Source organism: Xenopus tropicalis, chromosome 10, assembly GCF_000004195.4.
Source record: "Xenopus tropicalis strain Nigerian chromosome 10, UCB_Xtro_10.0, whole genome shotgun sequence".
NCBI classification, from domain to species: domain Eukaryota; kingdom Metazoa; phylum Chordata; class Amphibia; order Anura; family Pipidae; genus Xenopus; species Xenopus tropicalis.
The window spans coordinates 4,497,659-4,507,865 of NC_030686.2; the positions used below are offsets into that span (position 1 = coordinate 4,497,659).

The 10,207-nt window shown below is 43.0% G+C and overlaps 1 protein-coding gene across 1 annotated transcript in view; it reads left to right on the forward strand.

Annotated features, from left to right (window-relative positions):
- The first annotated feature begins 391 nt into the window (after positions 1–391).
- Positions 392–10,207, forward strand: part of osbpl2 (oxysterol binding protein like 2) — a 55,283-nt gene continuing 45,467 nt past the window's right edge. The window contains exon 1 of the mRNA XM_031894019.1: positions 392–491. The gene's annotated coding sequence lies outside the window, so the exon portion shown is untranslated. The remainder of the gene's footprint in view (positions 492–10,207) is intronic.

Sequence of the window (10,207 nt, forward strand, 5' to 3'; positions counted from 1 at the left end):
CAGCCAAACCCTATTGCTCTGTGAGGCTCCAGTTTTATTGTTATTGTTACTTTTTACAACTTGTTTTTTTATTCAGTCCCTCCCCTGTGCATAAACCAGTCTCTCATGGAAACCACTCCCTGGTTGCTAAGGTAACTTGGACACTAGCAACCACAAAAAGGTGTTAGTGCTGTGCCAGGTGTTACCCAATAAGATGCCAGCGCTGTGCCAGGTGTTACCCAATAAGGTGCCAGCGCTGTGCCAGGTGTTACCCAATAAGGTGCCAGCGCTGCGCCCATTCCCTACGTATAAACCACACTGTCAGGGCGCTTACAAGCGCTAGCCTGGGACTGCTCCTGACAAGTCCCGCCCCCTGCCGTCCTCGGCTTCTGGATGGTGGCCGGGCGCGTCCATAACTTCAAGCTTGTCGGTGATTGGCCGGGGTGTGCGGCAGGGTTTCGCTCGTACTTCCGCCTGGGTGTCAGTGGGGACCAGGAACAGGGAGTCAGCAGGTAAGTAGCAGGGCCCCGGGGTGTTTATCTGTTTGTGTATCACTGTGTGGGTAATGGGGCGTCATGCTGGCCCCTGTGTCTTATTGTATTGTACTAGGCCCTATACTGTGCCTGAGTATTGCCCTATACCCCTATACTGTGCCTGTGTATTGCCCTATACCCCTATACTGTGCCTGTGTATTGCCCTATACCCCTATACTGTGCCTGTGTATTGCCCTATACCCCTATACTGTGCCTGTGTATTGCCCTATACCCCTATACTGTGCCTGTGTATTGCCCTATACCCCTATACTGTGCCTGTGTATTGCCCTATACCCCTATACTGTGCCTGTGTATTGCCCTATACCCCTATACTGTGCCTGAGTATTGCCCTATACCCCTATACTGTGCCTGAGTATTGCCCTATACCCCTATACTGTGCCTGAGTATTGCCCTATACCCCTATACTGTGCCTGTGTATTGCCCTATACCCCTATACTGTGCCTGTGTATTGCCCTATACCCCTATACTGTGCCTGTGTATTGCCCTATACCCCTATACTGTGCCTGTGTATTGCCCTATACCCCTATACTGTGCCTGGGTATTGCCCTATACCCCTATACTGTGCCTGTGTATTGCCCTATACCCCTATACTGTGCCTGTGTATTGCCCTATACCCCTATACTGTGCCTGTGTATTGCCCTATACCCCTATACTGTGCCTGTGTATTGCCCTATACCCCTATACTGTGCCTGGGTATTGCCCTATACCCCTATACTGTGCCTGGGTATTGCCCTATACCCCTATACTGTGCCTGGGTATTGCCCTATACCCCTATACTGTGCCTGGGTATTGCCCTATACCCCTATACTGTGCCTGGGTATTGCCCTATACCCCTATACTGTGCCTGTGTATTGCCCTATACCCCTATACTGTGCCTGAGTATTGCCCTATACCCCTATACTGTGCCTGAGTATTGCCCTATACCCCTATACTGTGCCTGTGTATTGCCCTATACCCCTATACTGTGCCTGTGTATTGCCCTATACCCCTATACTGTGCCTGGGTATTGCCCTATACTGTGCCTGTGTATTGCCCTATACCCCTATACTGTGCCTGAGTATTGCCCTATACCCCTATACTGTGCCTGAGTATTGCCCTATACCCCTATACTGTGCCTGTGTATTGCCCTATACCCCTATACTGTGCCTGTGTATTGCCCTATACCCCTATACTGTGCCTGTGTATTGCCCTATACCCCTATACTGTGCCTGAGTATTGCCCTATACCCCTATACTGTGCCTGTATTGCCCTATACCCCTATACTGTGCCTGAGTATTGCCCTATACCCCTATACTGTGCCTGTGTATTGCCCTATACCCCTATACTGTGCCTGTGTATTGCCCTATACCCCTATACTGTGCCTGTATTGCCCTATACCCCTATACTGTGCCTGTATTGCCCTATACCCCTATACTGTGCCTGTGTATTGCCCTATACCCCTATACTGTGCCTGTATATTGCCCTATACCCCTATACTGTGCCTGTGTATTGCCCTATACCCCTATACTGTGCCTGAGTATTGCCCTATACCCCTATACTGTGCCTGGGTATTGCCCTATACCCCTATACTGTGCCTGAGTATTGCCCTATACCCCTATACTGTGCCTGGGTATTGCCCTATACCCCTATACTGTGCCTGGGTATTGCCCTATACCCCTATACTGTGCCTGTGTATTGCCCTATACCCCTATACTGTGCCTGTGTATTGCCCTATACCCCTATACTGTGCCTGGGTATTGCCCTATACCCCTATACTGTGCCTGTGTATTGCCCTATACCCCTATACTGTGCCTGTGTATTGCCCTATACCCCTATACTGTGCCTGTGTATTGCCCTATACCCCTATACTGTGCCTGTGTATTGCCCTATACCCCTATACTGTGCCTGTGTATTGCCCTATACCCCTATACTGTGCCTGTGTATTGCCCTATACCCCTATACTGTGCCTGTGTATTGCCCTATACCCCTATACTGTGCCTGTGTATTGCCCTATACCCCTATACTGTGCCTGTGTATTGCCCTATACCCCTATACTGTGCCTGTGTATTGCCCTATACCCCTATACTGTGCCTGAGTATTGCCCTATACCCCTATACTGTGCCTGGGTATTGCCCCATATGCACAGGTGTAAATGTGCAGTAACCTATAGCGACCTAACATTTGCTTTGCTTACACTAACCAACCTCTCAAGCCCTCAAATGTCGCTGAACTACATCTCCCAGCCTGCGTCAGTGCTTTATTACATATGGGATGATTCAGGGAGTTGTAGTACTTTGAGGCAGATGTTTGGAGGGTATATGGCAGTGGGACATATTTGCACCCATGTTGGTAAGTGTTAGTACATATCCTGGCATTGTGTCTGTAACATTCATAAATTCTAAGAATAATGAAATCCTGATACGGTTTCTGACACCCACAGTGGAACTAAAGTTGATCAGTCACAGCTAATTGCCGATTGTTTGCTGTGTTACTGAGCTGCTGCGGAATAATTGTGTTAGTAACGCTGAGTCCCACTGTGTCTGTACGTTGCTTTAGGGTGAAGACACACTGAGCTACTTAGTAGCAGCTACTAAATGCCAGAAAATCCCCTACCATAGACAATACTGAGAATTGCCTCTACTAAACACACGTAGAGACAATTATCAGTAAGTGATAAGCATTGTCTGTTTTAGTAGCCACAACAAGTAGCTGCTACTAGTAGCTCTATGTGACACACGGGGCGATAAGTCGCTGCAACCTTTTGGAAAGTCGAAAATGAGTGAGTGATAAGTCGCAGCGACGGCCATTGTAATCTATGTGTGACAAAGTTGCCATGATTAGTCGCAGTGACTGGCTTAAAAGTCGCCCTTGGGGTGAAGTCACATAGAGCTACGAGTAGCAGCTACTTGTCACGGCTACTAAAACAGACAATGCTGATCATTTACTGATAACTGTCTCTACGTGTGTTTAGCAGGGGCAATTCTCAGTATTGTCTATAGCAGGGGATTTTGGTGTTTAGTAGCCGTGACAGGTAGCTGCTACTAGTAGCCCGGTGTGTCTTCAGCCCTTGGGGCTCTGGCACACAAGGGAGTTTGGACCCGCGACAATCTCCCTTGTTGCGGGCGACTTATCTCCCCGATATGACATCCCACCGGCGAAAATGTAAATCGCCGGTGGGATGACATACGCGGCGATTTGTGGAAATCGCCGAAGTTGCCTCAATCGTGCTGCCGCGTATGCCATCCCACCTGCGATTTATATTTTCGCCGGTGGGATGTCATATCGTGGAGTTTAGTCGCCCCCAACAAGGGAGATTTGTTGCGGGCAACTAAACTCCCTCGTGTGCCAGAGCCCTTAGGGTGAAGACACACAAAGCTACTTAGTAGCAGCAACTAAATGCCAGTAAATCCCCTGCCATAGACAATACTGAGAATTGCCTCTGCAAATACACACGTAGAGACAATTATCAGTAAATGATCAGCATTGTCTGTTTTAGTAGCTGCTACTAAGTAGCTCCGTGTGTCTTCTTCCGAAGGGTGAAGACACACGGAGCTACTTAGTAGCAGCTACTTGTCACGGCTACTAAACCCCAGAAATTCCCCTGCCATAGACAATACTGAGAATTGCCTCTGCTAAAACACATGTATTGACAGTTATCAGTAAATGATCAGCATTGTCTATTTTAGTAGCTGCTACTAAGTAGCTCCGTGTGTCTTCACCCTTATACCGAGTTCTTCCATCCTGACCCGACTATGGTAAATCACAAGATGCAATGACTTACATCCCGACGCACCTCCTCCTGTGCCGATACCGATGCTCCTTGGCCGGTTGCTATACATCATGTGCTGAATCCTCACAACTTTACATACAAACAAAACTTTTGCAACAGAGTTTATAGCGTGTGTCTGTGATATTAATATCCTGCCCTAATTAACTGATTTATAACTCACTCCCTGATGCTGAGTGCAGATATACTGTGTTTGTGTGTGATTTGTGGCATTGTAGGCTGATAAAGGGATTTATGGCCTAATTATACTGCTTTGTATCACGGGGCAGGGAGGGCTGCCAACTTCATGTCCTCCTTTCAAGTTTGTTCTGCAGATGTATTATGTGTGTTATATTCCAAAATGGGGCTCTGTATTCTGTAATCTGTATCCTTGTGTAGACTCCAAAGGTATGGAACAGTCTGTGTAAATAATGACGTTTACGTTAAAGGGGAACTCCACCCAAACACAGCTTGAGCTTTTTGAAAAGTAAACATAATTTTGTGCAACTTTGCAATATACAGGTATAGGACTTGTTATCCAGATTGCTCAGGACCAAGGGTATTCCAGATTAGGGGTCTTTCTGTAATTTGGATACCTTAGGTTAACTAAAAAATCAATAAAACATTGAATAAACCCAATAGGATTGTTTTGCATCCAATAAGGGGTAATTATATCTTAGTTGGGATCAAGTACAGGTACTGTTTTATTATTACAGAGAAAAGGGAATCATTTAACCATTAAATAAACCCAATAGGGCTGTTCTGCCCCAATAAGGGGTAATTATATCTTAGTTGGGATCAAGTACAGGTACTGTTTTATTATTACAGAGAAAAGGGAATCATTTAACCATGAAATAAACCCAATAGGGCTGTTCTGCCCCCAATAAGGGGTAATTATATCTTAGTTGGGATCAAGTACAGGTACTGTTTTATTATTACAGGGAAAAAGGGAATAATTTAACCATGAAATAAACCCAATAGGGCTGTTCTGCCCCAATAAGGGGTAATTATATCTTAGTTGGGATCAAGTACAGGTACTGTTTTATTATTACAGAGAAAAGGGAATCATTTAACCATTAAATAAACCCAATAGGGCTGTTCTGCCCCAATAAGGGGTAATTATATCTTAGTTGGGATCAAGCACAGGTACTGTTTTATTATTTCAGAAAAAAGGGAAATCAATTTTAAAATTCTGATTTATTTGATTAAAGTTGAGTTTTTGGCTTTCTGGGTAACGGGTTTCGGGATAACGGATCTCATACCAGTACAATTAGAAAGCGTGCAGCCTTTTCATGATTTTTACCCTCATGTAATAAAAGGCAATAAGTAATTCTGTCTGCTGATTGGTTGGTATAAATTACTGCTCCTGGGGTAAACTTAATGTCTTTTATTACATTACACCATAAATGTAATAATCTGGTTTGGAACAGTTCCCTAAGCCCCGCCCTCTGTTCCCCTGACTACTTTGTGACTCAAATAAAATGTAACAGTAGTTGCTTGTCCTCAGCCTGCCTCCTCCCAATCCCACAATTCCCTGCTGCACATGTGATGTCAATAAGGAAAGGAACATCCCAGTGCAGTGCATTGTGGGTTATGTAGTTCCTGTGGAGAAGCTGTTACAATTTGTAACATCAGTGTTTTAGTCCCTCCTCCCCTGCCAGGATTTCAAATGATGCAGAAAGAGAAGAACAGTTTTGCAGCTGGATTTCAGCATATAAAAATGGTATTTATTCCTACTTTATGAAGGAACAGATTACAGTGATAGGGATATTAGGGGTTTCTGTGTTGTGTGGGGCTCTTTAACTAATTTTGGTTCGGAAGGTGGAGTTCCCCTTTAAAGTATCTATATGATTATTATTATACATTATTATTATCACAGTGTCATGCTAAGTGTAACCAATTAAAGTTCGGTGTGTGTCGGAGTACATTGGCTTATTATGAAACGGATTTCTAATTACTCACGCTAATAACTTGCTCTTGTTATAAAGAATTATATAATGAACCCTTTGTAGTCGCTCCGCTGGCAGAGGCGCAGCCACAAGGCGACACTTAGTCAGCTCGATGGGATTCCTATTCATGTGGATCCATCCCTGGCTGCGTATGTTCTGCGCCGGGAGATAGCGACAAACTCATTCTATTTCCTTCTGCTGATACAACTATTTTATTTATTGTGACTTGCCCTTTATTCTCTCCCATTGGCAGTTAGGGCTTGGCAACGCAGCATTTTATTGAGACACTGCTCGCTTGTTTGTAACCTAAATACTCTTCACATATATAATAAGAATCAAGAAAATAAAGGGTAAGTTAAAAAGCAGTGTATGATGATTTAGCAGCAGTTTGATTGCCACTTAAGTTGCTGGGTATATGTATTGTACTTTACACAGAGGTGCATTGTTTGTGCTGTGTAAATATTTGAACTGTGAATATATTTATATGTTCTGGGTATCAGTGTTCTGAATGCTCCCGTGCTCTCACTGGCTATTTGTTTTGCCCTATGAATGTTCTAATGCTCTGATTGGCTACAGGTTGATCTATTCCTGTTCATGTTGTAGTGCTCTGGTCCAGTATTCATTGTGTCATTATGTCTCCTTGTATTGGGCCCTGCTGAGAAAGAGGGGGTTCGATGGCAAAGGTGTGAATGAGAATTTGATTGGGGACAATGTAATGCTCTCATTGGCTAAAGGTTTGACTTGAGGACAATGTAATGCTCTCATTGGCTGAAGGTTTGACTTGGGGACAGTATAATGCTCTCACTGGCTGAAGGTTTGACTTGGGGACATTGTAATGCTCTCATTGGCTGAAGGTTAGATGTGGGGACATTGTAATGCTCTCATTGGCTGAAGGTTTGACTTGGGCATATTGTAATGCTCTCATTGGCTGAAGGTTTCACTTGGGGATATTCTAATGCTCTCATTGGCTGGAGGATTGACTTGGGGACATTGTAATGCACTCATTGGCTGAAGGTTTGATTTGGGGACATTGTAATGCTCTCATTGGCTGAAGGTTAGATGTGGGGACATTGTAATGCTCTCATTGGCTGAAGGTTAGATGTGGGGACATTGTAATGTTCTCATTGGCTGAAGGTTAGACGTGGGACATTGTAATGCTCTCATTGGCTAAAGGTTTGACTTGGGGACATTGTAATGCTCTCATTGGCTAAAGGTTTGTTTTGGGGACATTGTAATGCTCTCATTGGCTGAAGGTTTGACTTGGGGACATTGTAATGCTCTCATTGGCTGAAGGTTGGTGTTGGTTTATTGTGTGGCCATAAATAACTTAATGATAGGGAATTACTTGGATTCTTCTTTGTAGGTAGACTTTTCCCATCTGATTAAAATAAGAGTTTATGGCGCTGTCTGCATTCCTGTAACTATCAGTTCGTTCTATTGCTTTCCGATACCGACTATCTGATTTGCCCTTGTCCCAATAAGCACATTTTTCTGCAATAAAGCCCAATACTTCTTCACCAGGATCTGTCTCCTGCCTGTGTCGGTGTGGAATTTGTTAGAACTCTGGGGCCTATAGGAAAAGGTCATTTTTTTGGAGAACAGAAAAAAAAAAAAAATGCCCAATATAATTTATTTACTGAAAAGACCCAATAACATATCTGTGCGAGGCAAAAGTATGTGAATTCTTAGGATTTGGAGGGGAAATCAGAGTCAATAAGATGACAATGAGGTGTGGATAAGACCCTGTTTTATTTAAACAATGGAGGGGGATCCAGCAAAGCCAATCACACATGCAACACATTTGTGGATATGTATCTTGGTTCCAACAAAGGTGGTGTCTGAGGAGCTCAGAAAAAGAGTTTGGACTTTACCAATCAACAGTGTGTACAAATGGAGGAAACTCAAGACCATTGTTACACTACCCAGTGGTCACCCATCAAAGGTAACTCCAACTGTAAGGCGTCCAATAGTCCGAGAGGTTACAAAGAAACCCAGGGGAACTTCTAGAAGGTCTCACATTGGCCAACGTTGATGTTCATGAGTCCCACCATGAAGAGAACCTTAAGTGGCAACGAGGTGTATGGTTGGGGAGCAAGGAGTAAGCCACTACTCTCCACCCAAAATATTGCTGAGCATCTACGATTTGCTAAAGATCATGTGGATGAACCAGAAGGGGACTGGGAGAACCTTGGTGGGAGGATGAAGCCACAATAGAACTTTTTGGCTTAAATGAGGAGCATTATATTTGGAGAATGTATAAGCATAAGAACCTTATCCCTGTATCTGTGGAACATGGTGGTGGGAGTGTTCTGGTTTGGACTAGTTTTTGAGATGCCGTACACACCTCACCTTGTTTTTCCTCTGCCCTGAGCCTAGCCTTTGTCCCTGCTGGGATGCCGTACACACCTCACCGGCCAAGCCAAGCCAAGGCAAAGACTGGGGAAGGGAGTTTCACTGAAATCCTGTGTTTGTTTGAGTTTGCTCCTTGGATTTTGGCAGTAGAAATGTTTGATAATTAACCCTGAGTTGTCACTGGCTTCTGAAACACAGATTATATGTTACATTCATTTCTATTGGTCCTGGCCTTTAGTACATCCGCTATACTCTAACCATATAGACAGAAGATCTAGTGTCTGATTGGTGGCCAGGTGGGATTCTTACATTAATCACAGTTGTATGCGTATTTATATTATCAGTGTGATCTTTCATACAGGCTTCAATCTGTTAGATTTAACTTTTAAATTAACCTTTATTATGATGTAGAGAGGGATGGGATCCCTTATCCGGAAAGTTCCGAATTATGGAAAGGCCATCTCCCATAGACTCCATTATAAGCAAATAATTCTAATTTTTAAAAATGATTTCATTTTCTCTGTAATAATAAAACAGTACCTGTACTTGATCCCAACTAAGATATAATTACCCCTTATTGGGGGCAGAACAGCCCTATTGGGTTTATTTCATGGTTAAATGATTCCCTTTTCTCTGTAATAATAAAACAGTACCTGTACTTGATCCCAACTAAGATATAATTACCCCTTATTGGGGCAGAACAGCCCTATTGGGTTTATTTCATGGTTAAATGATTCCCTTTTCTCTGTAATAATAAAACAGTACCTGTACTTGATCCCAACTAAGATATAATTACCCCTTATTGGGGGCAGAACAGCCCTATTGGGTTTATTTAATGGTTAAATGATTCCCTTTTCTCTGTAATAATAAAACAGTACCTGTACTTGATCCCAACTAAGATATAATTACCCCTTATTGGGGCAGAACAGCCCTATTGGGTTTATTTAATGGTTAAATGATTCCCTTTTCTCTGTAATAATAAAACAGTACCTGTACTTGATCCCAACTAAGATATAATTACCCCTTATTGGGGACAGAACAGCCCTATTGGGTTTATTTAATGGTTAAATGATTCCCTTTTCTCTGTAATAATAAAACAGTACCTGTACTTGATCCCAACTAAGATATAATTACCCCTTATTGGGGCAGAACAGCCCTATTGGGTTTTCTCAATATTTAAATTATTTTTAGCAGACTTAAGTTATGGAGATCCAAATTATGGAAAGATCCCTTATCCTGTTATTCTGCATAACAGGTCCAATACCTGTATTATTCTAAGACATTTTGCAATTGGTCTTCATTTTTTATTATTTTTATATTTATTTATTTAGCATCTTTGAGCAATTTCAGCAATCTGGTTGCCAGGGCCCAAGTTACCCTAGCAACTGAGCATTGATTTGAATGAAAGACTGGAATACAATTTTAAAAGTTCATGTTGCATATTTAATGTCATTTGAGAGCTTAGTATTTTTATAATTGCCTGGCTAAGATTTAGGGGCACAAGTCGGCTTTCCTCAAATGCATTAGTTTTCATTATTTATTTATTTATTTATCTATTTTATACTTTTTGAATTATTTGCCTCTTTCCAGCTTTCGAATGGGGGTCGCCGACCCCGGCAGCCAAAACT